This window comes from Lepus europaeus, chromosome 3 (assembly GCF_033115175.1).
Source record: "Lepus europaeus isolate LE1 chromosome 3, mLepTim1.pri, whole genome shotgun sequence".
In the NCBI taxonomy this organism is placed as follows: domain Eukaryota; kingdom Metazoa; phylum Chordata; class Mammalia; order Lagomorpha; family Leporidae; genus Lepus; species Lepus europaeus.
The window spans coordinates 88,667,362-88,681,504 of NC_084829.1; the positions used below are offsets into that span (position 1 = coordinate 88,667,362).

The 14,143-nt window shown below is 37.2% G+C and overlaps 1 pseudogene; it reads right to left on the bottom strand.

Moving 5' to 3' along the window:
- Nucleotides 1–11,720: 11,720 nt before the first annotated feature.
- On the bottom strand, nt 11,721–13,457 carry LOC133757006 (3-hydroxyisobutyrate dehydrogenase, mitochondrial-like; annotated as a pseudogene).
- Between the last annotated feature and the right edge of the window lie 686 nt (nt 13,458–14,143).

A 14,143-nucleotide genomic window follows, 5' to 3' on the forward strand; every position in this document is an offset into this window, starting at 1 on the left:
AGCCTTGTAGGAAACCCAAAAGCAACTCCTGGCTCCGGCTTTGAATTGGCTCAGCTGTGGCCATTGTAGCCATTTGGGAAGTGAGCCAGTGGATGGAAGACCTTGATCTCTGTTTCTCCCTCTTTTTGTCTGTAACTCTACCTCTCAAATAAATAAATTGAATCTTTTTTTTTTTTTAAAGAACACATTTAAAAATCTATTTGAAAGGCAGCTGCTGGGATACAGGGAGAGAGAGACAGAGAGAGAGAGAGAGAATTGAGGCAGGGTCAAGCTTAAGCTAGGATCTAGGAAGAAAACCTTCCTCATGGGTGTCTGGAACCAAACTACTTGAACCATCACCTGCTGACTTCCAGAATACACATTACAACTGGAAATGGAGCTGGAACTCAACCCAGGCACTCTGACATGGAATGGAAATGTTTCATACAGGAATGCCTTGACTGCTGTGCTTAATACCTACCCTAAGAACACATATTTTATATAAAATCTTCTAAAAATTACTAAGATTTCTTCCACAAGTTTTAAGTTTTAAGAGAATAATAGAAACAAGTGATATCATTTTCTAGGCACATAATTGCATATAATTATACATAATAATTACACTAGGCAAACTGAGGACTTTTATATCTGGGGAACTTGTTGCCACCATGACACTATGCAAAAGCTTAGTGACTATCTTCCTCGTCCCAGGGGAACACATCATTCTGAATTAGAATGTCATGTTTATTTCTTTTTATGGTTCTTCATTTCAAAGTTATGAAATTTTGAGAAAGTATTATAAAGAGGGTGCTAGGCACTTCCAAAAAGTTCATGTAAATGTATATTATGAACTTCTATGTATAGATTTATTTTTGCATCAAAATAAACTTACCTTTTAATCCCATATTCCATGAACTTTTCAAAAAGTTAGTACTTTCTGGCTTTCATCGCGTTTTGTCTCAAACGTCTATCATTAAATTACTTCAGATGAGATTTGTCAAAAATCAGTTCTGTGTCAATTCCAGTGGTCTTCAGCACTTTAACCTTGATTTTGAAGGCTTATGTGCATATCAGTTCAAGAATGCAAATTTTATGATTGGGGGTCCTTATCTATTTTGTTAATTAAACAAACACTCATGTTGTGTTTTAGAAACGTCATATATACATAAAGATGGATAAGAAAAACCACTCATCATCTGATTGAGGAACAGGGTGAGTACCAGAAAAAAGGCAGTTCCAGGAGAGCTGTGAGTAGTGTTTTGAAACATAAATTCAGTCACTTCAGAAACCTAATGGGCAAATACAGAGCCCTGGTCTGCTTGGGGTTTAGAGATTTAACAGAAGCAGTTGCATTTAGGAAGAGGGTTAAAGATAGGTAGCTGTGGAGGAAAAGGTTTTTTTGAAACTGTTGTCTTTATATTTGTTTTAGAGTAGACTGAAGTTAATTTTTTGCAAAAAAGAAAAAAGGGACGGAAGGAGGTGGAAGGGAGGGCAGTGAGAGAGCATTATGATTATCTTCTTGGTATTGTACCTATGAAATTAATGAAATCACTTCTCTTTATATTAATAAAAATTTAAAAGAATTAAAAAACATTGGTAAAGATGCTACATTTAAAATACCTATGTTATATTTGGAGAACTGGGAGAAATTCAGTATGTCTAGAGGGTAAGTTGTACAATGCTGGAAAGTTCATGCTTCCTCATGATTCCAGTAGAAAATTTTTGTCTGTGACAAAATCATGTTTTATTGGCAAGACCTGTCACTCCTGTGGTAACTATATGATATGTGATGTCAATCACATTGTTAGTGTATTTCTGTATGCCAGTAGCAGAAAATTTAACCTAAGCTCACTTACAGCATAAATATGTTTAGTTATCTCATCACTAGTTTTAAGGTGAATTCCCTGTATGGGTTCAACCAGGGCTTTGATTCAGTTTCTCTCTGAATCTTTTCTCTGGCCTTCTCTGGGAGTTGACATTCCCTCTTGGTATAAGATGGTTTACATCAGTATATGGGACTGCACTGTTGCTCATTCACGTTTGAGAAGGAATTAATTTTTCTCCACGCTGGGCAAAAAATCATTCTGAGCTTTCATTTTAATATTCCAACTTGATCACTGCAGCCTGAGTGAGGTAATACACAATTGTTAACGGCAGTCAAAGCTCATTCCTGGATCCCTGAGTCACATTGATCCTAACCATGTGGGGAGTGGAGTCAGTTTCTGCAAGGAAATTATGAATGTTGTAATAAAGAGGGCAAGGGAAGTGAGTGAGGTAAGGAAGAATGCCTTAGTGATAAGAAACCAACAAATGTGTATCACAAAATATACTGTTGTAACTGTGCTGGAAAGATATGACAGAGTTGAATTTACATATTGAAAAGAAATAAGAAACAGTGCTAGTTTCAAGAAAGCATCAAAGGATTGAATTTGACAGGTGTGAACAGGAAGAATGAATCTAAGTTTCATGGTTTGGGTAATGGAAACTTGGTAGTGTCATAAACTATAGTAGAGAACAAAAGAATGGTGATTAAATTTAGACAACGAGAAAAAGGTAAGTTGTTTTTATTGTGTGTTACTTGAAATATTTTGGGTTTAATGTGCTTGTGTGCGTCCAAATTGAAAGGCCTAATGAGTAATTGATAGGTGGATATGAATTTGTGCATACTGTTCTCCATAATGACTGTAATAATTTACATTCTCACTCATAATGTATAAAAGGGATCACTTCACAGCCACCTCTGCATTTGTTATTTTTTGCTTTTTTGATAAAAGACATTTTGGAGTCAGATGATATCTTATTGTGGTTTTGATTTTTAAGTTCTCTGATGGCCACTAATAACATCGAACATTACAATTTCATTTTTGGGCTGACCATTTGTATTTCATCTTTTGAGAAATGTCTAGTCAGATAATTTGCCCATTTTCAATTGGACCATTTGTTTTGTTGTTGTTGAATTTCTTGTGTTCTTTTGTATCTGAATATTAGTGCTTTGAGAGATAAAAAGCATGTAAATTTTTTTTTCCATTCTGTCATTTATCTCTTTACTGTGTTGATTGTTTGCTCTGCAGAAGCTATTGTATTTGAGGAGGAAGAAGGGTGGGAGTGCAGGTGGGACTGTGAGTATAGGGGGAAGAATCACTATGTTCCTAAAGTTGTGTTTATGAAATGTGTGAAGTATGTATATCTTAAATAAATGGTTTCTTGGGGAAAATAAATAATTTTTTTTAAAAAGGAAGTGGGCATTCTGGCCTTGTTTCAGATTTTGAGAAAACACTCCATTTCCCACATAGAATATAATGTTGGCTATTGGGATAGTCACAAGTATTTTATTATGTTGATGTACATTCCATCATTACTTCATTTATTGATAGTTTTATCATGAAGTGATGTTGAATTTTATAGATTTTTCATAGATTTTTACTCTTCCTTTGTTCGATATCATGTGATTTTTATTTTCATTCTGTTGATACATTTTCTTTATTAATTTGCAAATGTTGAATTCAACTTGTGTCCCTGGAATAAATTGCACTTGATTATTATGTTTTATCATCTTTATTCACTATGCGATTCAATTTGCCAGCATTTTGTTCAGAATTTTTTGCATCTAAAGTTGTCAGGGATATTAGTCTATAGTTTTCATTTTGTGTCCTTGCCTTTCTTGGTACCAGAGTAATGATAATTTCATAGAATGAACTTGAATGAGTTTTCTGCCTTCATGTTTCTGGGATTAGTTGAGAAGAGCTGTTATTGGTTCTTCCTTAAATCTTTGGTATAATTTAGCATGGAATTTTTCCACTCCTGGACTTTTCTTTGTTGAGAGAGTTTTTATTACTAAGTCAATCCTGTAACTCTATTATTGGTCTATTTTTTCCTGTCTTCATGATTAAATTTTGGTAGGTTATATATGTTTAGAAATTTATTGATTTCTTCTAGGATTTTAATTTATTACCTTATAGTTTTTTTGAGTATTCTCTAATGAAACTGTATAATGTTTGTGTTATCAGTTGAATTTTTAATTCCTTGAGTTGATTTAATAGTTATTTACTTAAAATCATTTTGTTATATAGGTGCTTATTAATATAAACTTTCCCCCTGACCCTGGCCAGAACTGCTTTTTTTGCATCCCCCAAATTTTGCTACATTCTATTTTTATTTTTTTCAAGAAATATTTTTTTACTTCCATTTTGGTTTCTTCAGTGATTCACTGTTCATTCATTAACATACTATTTAGTTTCGATTCACTTGTACAGTTTCTAATGTCCCTTATTGAGATTTATTTCATGTAGGCTATAGAATTTAGATGTTGTTCTTTGCTCCATGTGTGATTGGAAATTGTTAAATCACTGAGCAGAAAACCGTCATCATCTGATTTACATTTTAAAGTCAACTTGTTGGTTTCTCATTGGAGGAAAAACTATAAGGAGTTAAAGAAAAAAGATGGAGTTCAGGGCTAGCGCTGTGGCTCACTTGGTTAATTCTCTGCCTGCGGCGCTTGCATCCCAGCTGTGGCCCCGGGGAAGACAGTGGAGGATGGCCCAAATGCTTGGGCCCCTGCACCTGCATGAGACCAGGAAGAAGCACCTGGCTCCTGGCTTTGGAATGGTGTAGCGCTGGCCATAGCGGCCATTTGGGGATTGAACCAAAGGAAGGAAGACCTTTCTCTCTGTCTCTCTCACTGTCTGTAACTCTAGCTGTCAAATAAATAAATAAAATCTTAAAAAAAAAAAAGATGGAGTTTGGTGAATCATCTATTATAAGAATCCAGATGAGGATAATGGTGGGGCATCCTAGAGTGTTTACAGGGAAGAGGCGAGAAGTGTCTGTATTAAGGATGTATTCTTTAGGTAGCAAAGTTTAAAGTACTTATGTTAGTTTAGAAAAAGATCATTAGTAGACGTTGGCCTAAGTATGGAACACTGAGGTAGAAGCTGACTGAGACAGAAGGAAGACAAAAATTTCTTCTTTGCCTAATTCGAATCTTCTATGGTTTTTTAATATTTAAGTGGTGCTATTGAGAAATGTGAAAGTCTAAGTGCAAAGGTGAGGTGCATATTTGTGGGTAGAGATAAGAGGGGACATTATGATGTCATCTTGGAAGTGTGTTTAAAAAAGGAAAATTGTAGAAATATTTATCCTCTGTCTCCCTCTGTCTCTCTCCTTCTCTCTGTAACTCTGCCTTTCAAGTAAATAAATCTTAAATCAGAAAAGAGATATATAAGGTAAGGTCATCATAGTCCACCTTTGGAATTTTTTACAAATTAAATTTGGAAGAAAATAAAGATCCTAAAAAGGAGAAAAGAATAATTTTATTTTCCTTTTAAAGAGCTGGAGTTAGAGACAGAGGGAGAGACAGAGAGAAACATCTTCTACCCACTGGACCATTCTCCAAATGGCCACAACAGCTGGAGCTGATTTAATGTGAAGTCAGAAAACAGGAGCTTCTTTTGGGTCTCATGTAGGTGCAGGGACCCAAACATTTGGCCCATCTTCCACTGCTTTTGTAGACCATAAGAGTGCTAGGTCTGAAGAAGAGCAGCTGTTACTAGAACCAGCACCCATATAGGATGCTGGCATCAAAGGCGGAGACTTAACTTACTATGCCACTGCATTGGCCCCACAAGAATCATTTCTGTGGAGGAGGAAAAACTGAGAGTTTGTTGTATCAGTGGCCTAAAGAAAACAACAATTCAGCCATCAAGGAGCAACTATTGTTTTATGTGATATGGATGCTTAGCAAAGAGGAGGACATAGAACTCAGCAAGTAAATTCCAGTAGGTTCTTGTGGTAAGAGGTTAGATAGAAAAGATAATACAATAGTGGGAATTAGGCCCAGTGCTGCGGCTCACTTGGCTAATCCTCCACCTGCGGCACCGGCACACCAGGTTCTAGTCCCGGTTGGGGAGCCGGATTCTGTCCTGGTTGTCCTCTTCCAGTCTAGCTCTCTGCTGTGGCCCGGGAAGGCAGTGGAGGATGGCCCAAGTGCTTGGGCACTGCACCTGCTTGGGAGACCAGGAGGAAGCACCTGTCTCCTGGCTTTGGATTGGCGCAGCGCGCCAGCCGTAGTGGCCATTTGGGGGGGGGGGTGAACCAACAGAAAGGAAGACCTTTCTCTCTGTCTCTCTCTCTCTCTCACTAACTCTGCCTGTCAAAAAAAAAAAATAGTGAGAATTAAGAAATTGGAAAGAGTAGATACAAATATCTAATTTGGATAATTTAATATAAAGGAGAACATAGAAAATAGGAGATATAGTTGAAAAATGGCATGAGTTCAAAGGATTGTCTTTTGTATTAAGTATGAGAGAAAGAAGAAAAGTCTTGGCTACTAGTAATAATTTTCTTATGGAAAATGATAAATTGCTGACACAACTTCAAAGCCTGAATGGATAAGAAAGAATGAGAAGTTATCCCCAGATGGAGGGGTAGGTTTCTGCATGGCTTAGTTATCAGGACAATTCACCTATCTGAAGAGGAAGGAAAACTGCGTGTGGATATAAATAGAGATTAGTAAATTTGTTCATGGCAAGATGATTAATTATATTTTAATCATCTATGTTCCTCTTTTCTCAGGGTAAGAAAAATCAAGATCAGTAGTTCAAAGTAACAAATTCACCAGAGGTTAATAGATTTGGTAATCAGTTGAAGATAAAAGCACTCAAATTTGCAACATGTTAAAATCATTGTTGAAATTACATTTGGAGAACATGCCAAGACTAGAGTTATAAATATGATTTAACTAGGAAAAATTAAATATATATATATATATATATATATGGTATTTCTATTATAAATGTCCTTGTTAGTCTCCTGGAAAATCAACAGCCCCATTTCTCTTCAGTTTCTCCCAACACCATGATTGTTTTTCTTTGAATAGTCAATCTGATAGAATACTCTTTTTTGAACAACACTTATTTTCTTTGAATACTCATTCTGGTGGAACATTAGCAGGAAACAAGAGACTGTACAGGTCAAGTCAGTTCATTTTAATAAGAAATTTCTGTAGAAATGCATAGGGAGGTGACTCCCAGAGAATATGGTACTCTAGACTTGTTTGTGAGCACAATTTACTTATGCAATCTCCTTGAAAATTTGGTAATCAAAAATGGTTTGTAGGTTTTCAATACGGAAAATGAAACTGTAGTGAACACTCCCCTGTGATTAAATCATCTGGTGACATGTTTGGGTGTGCCTATTGTAAGCAAACCTTTTTCCACCACACAATGCCTTTCTGATTAACTCTCCTAAGAAATTGTAGCCTTAGCAATTGTTCACACAGATACTCTAGATTAGTACAACAGCAATTTGGCTCTTCACAGGCTTTACCTTTGAAGATGTGACACTTAGCGCAATGGAAAAAAGTTAAATCTAAGACCCCTTGTACATATGAGGAATGTGGCAGAATCCCCACTCTTGGTATAACACAACCTATCTGATGCTCAATTTTCCACAAGACATAAGCATGCTCTGAAAAATATCTTTCAAAGGCAGATGATGATAATATTTTTTCATGTAATTCTTACATTCTAAGGTCACAGGTGTATGTTAATATGTTTCCAAGATTTTTTAATGAATATAAAAATTTGATGGCAAAGAGTTTATCACCATGATTCAGTTTTGTAGCAGTAAGTAAATAAAAGCTAATGAGTATTCAAATCTTCACAAAACAGACAAGAAAGTAGCTGTTTTCTGCGGAAGGGCTTTTCAATGAATTAACTGCTCACGAAAAGATCTCTCCATTTCCAAATCATGCTTCAATGAACATTATGTCTATATCAGGTACATTTTAAGTATAATTTTGAACTCTGAAGAATAAATAACTATTCTCTTATCTGACAACAGGTTTCTTTATTCTATATTTTATACTATGGTCCTTTATGTTTTGTTATGTTTTTAAAGGCATTTTATTTTCAAGGATTAGAATTCTGTCTGCACCTTTTAATTTATTTGTAGTTGTGCAGAGAAATCTTCAGTGTCCCCAGAGTTGGGCATTCAAGGAAAGGAGATGTTTATTTCATATTTAGGTTTTTCATTGGAAGATTTCATTATTGAAGCTTTTCTCCTTATTGGAAAACTTTTAGAGCACAAATGTATAGGCAAGATTTTATACAATTAAATGGAAATAGGATAGTAATATTCAAAGTTTAGATTGTATTGAAGGTCTATGATTGTTGCTGTTGATTCATTCTAAGAGGAGGAGAGGTTCTGAGTGGGAGCAAGAGTCACAGAGTCACCACACAGACCCCAGGATTCGGGTGAAAGCCGGCCAGAGGCAAGAAGGCCGCAGACTCGTTTATTTCAGTTGGTACAGCAGCTTAAATAGCCAAGGCAGCCAGTCCGGTCAAGGGGCAGTTTATGCCCTAACCAGTCACAGCCTGTTGCCAGGTAGTATCCGAAGCCATCCAATCACAGCCTGTTGCCAGGCAGGCTCCATTGCCAGGTGGGTTTCGAAGCCATTCCTGAGTAACTGACACTCACTTGCCAGCAGCCATCTTGGCATGGCCTTCTCATTCCACCAAACATGATGATGATTACATTTGTAAATCCACACACTCTATCAATGCTTTTATCTTCTATCTGGAAGGTTCCTTCAAGGTATACTTTAAAGTAATGATGAGAGTACAACAGAGTACATTTCCAAATGGTAGAGTGTATAGAACATGAAAAACACACCAATCTTTTAAGGGAATTGTCAGGAGAAGACCATGAAGTTTGGGCATGAATTAGGCAAGTTTGTGGTCCATACAATTAAGGAACCAAGTTTCTTCCACTTAAAAATCCACCATTTTATCTATGTGTCTAAATATTTTCTAACACCTTAGAGAAGATAAGCCACCACCCTCCTTTTCCTTAATATACAATTGACTATATTTACTTAGGAAAACAACAAATATAAAAGGTAATAATAATAAATGACACAGAGAAAATGATTAATAGAACAAAATGCCTGAAAAGGTAGAAGGTAATTGATCCAGGTCCCAAGCAGGGTGAAAGACTGCTTTGTAACACCGAGGTAACTAAAAGGGAAAAAGCACTAGATTCCTCTAGTTTGTAAGTTTTGTAAGAAAGTTAAAGGTGTTGCATCTTGTAGATTTCCATTTTCTTTGAAGAGAGGTAAGGAAGATAATCTACTGAAAGTGAAGTGAGCTTCATTTTTGGGGGGCATAGCATGTGGAATAGCATGTAAAGCTGCTTCCCATGACTCTGGCATCCCATATGCACCCTGTTTCTCATTCCAGCTGCTCCACTTCTGATTCAGCTCCCTATCAATGGCCTGGGAAGATGGCCAAAGTGTTTGGATGCCTGCCACCCATGTGGGAGACCTAGATGAAGTTCACAGCTTCCAACTTCAGTTTGGCCCAGCACTAGCCATTGTGGCCATCAGAGCATTGAGCCAACAAATAGTAGATCTCTCTCTCTCTCTTTCAAAATTAGCACATAAATCTTCCTTTAAAAAGAGAAAGCTTCATTTTTATGCTATATGAACCTGATTTTTCAGTTGTGTAGTTAGTTCTTTTATAGTTCATAGAGCAGTCCCATCAAACTTGTATTCAGGAATTTATAAACTAAAAAGAAATATATTCTAGGTTAAGCATTATTTTATGATCAATGCACTACTTCAAACAGGTAGTTGAAAGTGAAGTAAGGATATGATCACCAGAGATTTGAGATTATTCAGAAGGTTTGAAATTATTGTTTTGGATAATGAGAAAGTGAGCTGATAATAGAAAAAATTATTGAAAATGTTGGAGAGGACATTTTGTAAAAAATAATGAGTTAGTAAGTCATCAGAGGGCTCAAAATATATAATATTTGAAATTTAATTTTTTAGAGATAGAACACTGTTAATAATGATGAAATACTGAATGTGTTCTTAACAAAAGGCTACTGAAATGGAAGAAAATTCATTAAGGATAGAAAGATAATGGAACTAATTTTTCAGGGGTATATTGTTCATATTGACTTTGAAATTACCATTAGCATAGTTTTGCCATATGTCCAACCTCATTTATTATTTGACTATTCTCAAGATTCCCATTCCTAAGATTCTCAATTTCTCTTTGACATAGAATTAAACTCTGATGCTCTGTTAAAGCAATGTGTTAAAGTAATCTAAAAACAAAAAGCAATTCAAATCAATTGGCACTCTACAAAAAGAGTTAAAGATTTTAAAAGCTATTATTAAAATTGCTATATTGGTCTATTATGCTATGTTATTTGTGTGTACATATTGTAAGTCCACATAAGATTCTCTTGCTATTCCTTTGTGTGATCTTTTCCCACACTGAATAGAGTGGATTGTGTAATCACTTTTGTATTGTGGCAATAACGTAAGTAATTCATGGCACAAATCTTCCAATGAGATTTTAATAAAGAGGGCAACAATCCTGGGTAGTAGATGAAGACAGCTTCAGAATTAAGAATATATGATTTCTGAAGCTATGTCATGTACATATACAGTAGCCATCACCTTTTTTCTTTTAGGTCATTTGTTCTAAAAGAAACTGGCATAGTATGAGGATATTTGGGCAGCAGGGCAAGAAGGCCCACATGGCAAGAAATGGAGGCCTTCTGCCAAAACCAGACCAACTTTCTAACCATGAGGTGCAGCCAACATAAATGGATTATCCAGCACTAGTCAGACTTTCAATGAGTGTGTCCCTTGTCAACCTCAGTAGACTCAGCTGGAACCACACAGCCAAGGCACTACTAGATTTCTGAATCTATGAATAGATTTCTGAATATACGAATGATGTGAAATGATACTTGTATATTATTTTAAGCTCCTAAAATGTGAGTTAATTGTTATGCAGAGGTAGACAATTTTTTTAAAGTAATGGATGAGAAAGAATAGAATGGATCAGAGGATCAGGAGATTTAAAATTACATTGAATAATTGCCAAATTTCAAAAATCCATAAAAAATTCTGTCTCAAGTGTCTAAGTAAGGAGGGTTCTCATGTAATGAACAGTCAGTGTTGATGATTCTATAAATCTAATACAATGACCAAGGAAGATATTTTGTTACAACTGCATAGAAATTGGTTCTAGGTTGACATGGGTATATGGTTCAAATCTATGATGTAGAATTACCAAACTATCATCATCCATTTCTCTCTGCATGAAGTTGGACAAAATTCATTTCTTCAGAGAAAAATCTTAGTTTACTGTAGAAACACATTGATTTCACCATTATTAGGAGCTGGTATAATTTTTTGTTGAGGTATGTGTCTTTATGAGACAACTTAGATTTCTTAAAATATCATTGGTCTAGCGTTATGCCTTGATTATTGCATATTGAAGAAAATGTTGGCTGGCACCGCGGCTCAATAGGCTAATCTTCTGCCTGCGGCTCCAGCACCCCAGGTTCTAGTCCCGGTCAGGGCGCTGGATTCTGTCCCAGTTGCTCCTCTTCCAGTCCAGCTCTCTGCTGTGGCCCAGGAAGGCAGTGGAGGATGGCCCAAGTGCTTGGGCCCTGCACCCGCATGCGCCAGCTGTAGAGGCCTTTGGGGGGTGAACCAACGGAAAAGGAAGACCTTTGTCTCTGTCTCTCTCTCTCACTGTCAAAACAAACAAACAAACAAACAAAAAGAAAATGTATTTGTCCCCATTATGCCAGCAAGAAAAATAGTAGAATTCAAGCCACTTGTCAAAGATTAATGAGTTAAAATTAATCTTTTTTTTCAAAAGTTTATTTAAGGTAAAAATTACTTACAAGTGTCCATCTGAGCATTCCTTTTTTTTTATTATCAGTATAGAAATTTATTTGAATTCAAAATAATATGGTTATATTTAGAATAATGTAATAATTATCTAAAGCAAGTATCATCATTGGCTCTGGAACACATCTAAAGATGTCTTTGTTTTCAAGTCCAAAAATATGTAGGAAGAATGTGTAAGGAAGCAAAACATATAAAACAAGTCTGCTGAGTACTGAGAATTATAACAAGGAGGATACACTAAGAATACTGTAACCAAGTTCAAATTATAAGACATGCAGCAACAAATTCTTTGTCTTTATCAATTCCCTGGGAAATAAATGCAAGACCACCACCACTTGCTTCACCAGACAGACTCTTGGGGGACCACAGATAGTTATTCGCTGTGCTCCCTTTTCCTAACTTCTCTCTTCACACGCATTTCTTTTCTCTCTTGTAAGATGGGTTTCGTTCCATTGACACGACATTCAGTCTTACTTGCGAAGTGGAGTAAAATATCTGATCGAAGTATTGGATGATGTCATTGAAGATGTTCAGGGATCAAACTTGAAAAAGGTCAACTCCGCTAGCAAGCAGAGGCCGTTGGTGGCTTGCCAAAGAAAAGATTTCAGATAATAGGTGCTTGCTAAACAGACAAAAAGACTAAGTCGTTAAAAATGGATGAAAAATTCGAGGGATTTCTGTGACCTAGACAATCAAGAGCAGCCAGGTGACCTTTGATTAAACCTATGTACTTGTGGGGTTGGCTAGGAGGAGGCTCCAAGGCGGAGTGTGGTTCCCAACAAGTGTCCACAGCCAAGGGACACCCTCAGAAGGACTCCTCCTCCCGCAGAAACTGGAACACAGCCGAGAAGTCTTTCTTGGCGTAGCCCTTTGCACACATCACCCTGTAGATCTGATGGGCAAGACTACCCAGAAGGATTGGGCTCTTTGTGCTGGTGGCAGAGTCTTGTGCCAATCCCAGGTCCTTAGCCATGAGCGTCGTTCCGAATCCACCCTGATAGTTATTAGCAGAGGGAACACCATCCATTACCCCAGGTACAGGATTGTAAGTGTCACTTGACCAACACTGTCCTGAGCTCATAGTTAAGATTTTAGCCAACAGTTTTGGGTCAAGCCCTAACCTGATTCCAAGATTCATAGCTTCAGCAGTGCCAATCATACTAATAGCTAACAGCATGTTGTTGCAGATCTTTGCAGCCTGCCCGGTCCCAACAGCTCCACAGTATACCACATTCGAGCCCATGCACCCCAGCAATTCTTTGGCAGCAGCAAATTCATCTTCGACTCCTCCTACCATAAATGTGAGGTTCCCAGACCGAGCAGCTCCTACACCACCAGAAACAGGGGCATCCATGAAAACTGCTCCCGTTTTCTCAACTTCTTTGGCCAATTCTTTTGAAATTTAGAATTCCGTTTGCTCCAGAATAAGCTTCTATTGCATTGATACTGGTGGGCAGCATTGTAATAATTCTGTCAGCTTTTTCAGCTACATCTGCTGGGGAAGACACTGTTCTCCTGCCTCTTGAAACTCTTTGCATGCATCAGGGAATACATCATAGATAATGAGCGGATAACCATGTTTCATGAGATTTTTTGCCATTGGATTCCCCATGTTTCCTAGTCCAATGAATCCAACTGGAGTCTTAGAAGCCATTGACCTAGAACACACCACTGCAAGGCTGGCAGCTGCTGGCCGCGGCCGCTGGCTCCAGGAGCGGAGGCCGGAGGTGGCTCCTCAGAGCCATAAGGAGGCTGCCATGCTGCCCCCTGCCCCGCCTCCCGCGGCGACCTCCGCCACCTCCCGGCAGGACCCACTGACTGCCCATCTGAGCATTCCTTTAAATTAGTGGCTCTCTTGCCTGTTTGAGGGCAAAAAGGTCAGAAATATAACAAATATGAAATTTCTCCAGAAAAAATACATCTGTCTAAAAAATTTTGATTACAAATTCAGGTTTCATAAACACTAAGTAGTCCATTCAAACTTGATTTTAAAATGTTTGCTTTTGATGGTCTAACTCCAACCTTGTATTGAGCTAATATTTTCCAAACATGCCTTGTGTATCAGTTAAGAATGTGGATCCCTGTCTCAGTTCCAACATATCAGATTCTTCAAAAGAGTCTTCCAAATGAAAGCTTTAGAACTTTAGGTGAACTAGAATTTCTTTTTTTTTTTATTAAACTTTTATTTAATGAATATAAATTTCCAAAGTATAGCTTGTGGGTTACAATGGCTTCCCCCCTCCCATAACTTCCCTCCCGCCCGCAACCCTCCCCTTTCCCGCTCCCTCTCCCCTTCCATTCATGTAAAGATTCATTTTCAATTCTCTTTATATACAGAAGATCAGTTTAGTATACTCAGACCAGGACAAGTCAAACTTTGGTATAAATTATATAGGCATCATGTTATCACCCTAGAAGAGCAGACATTATGGTATACATTTTTTA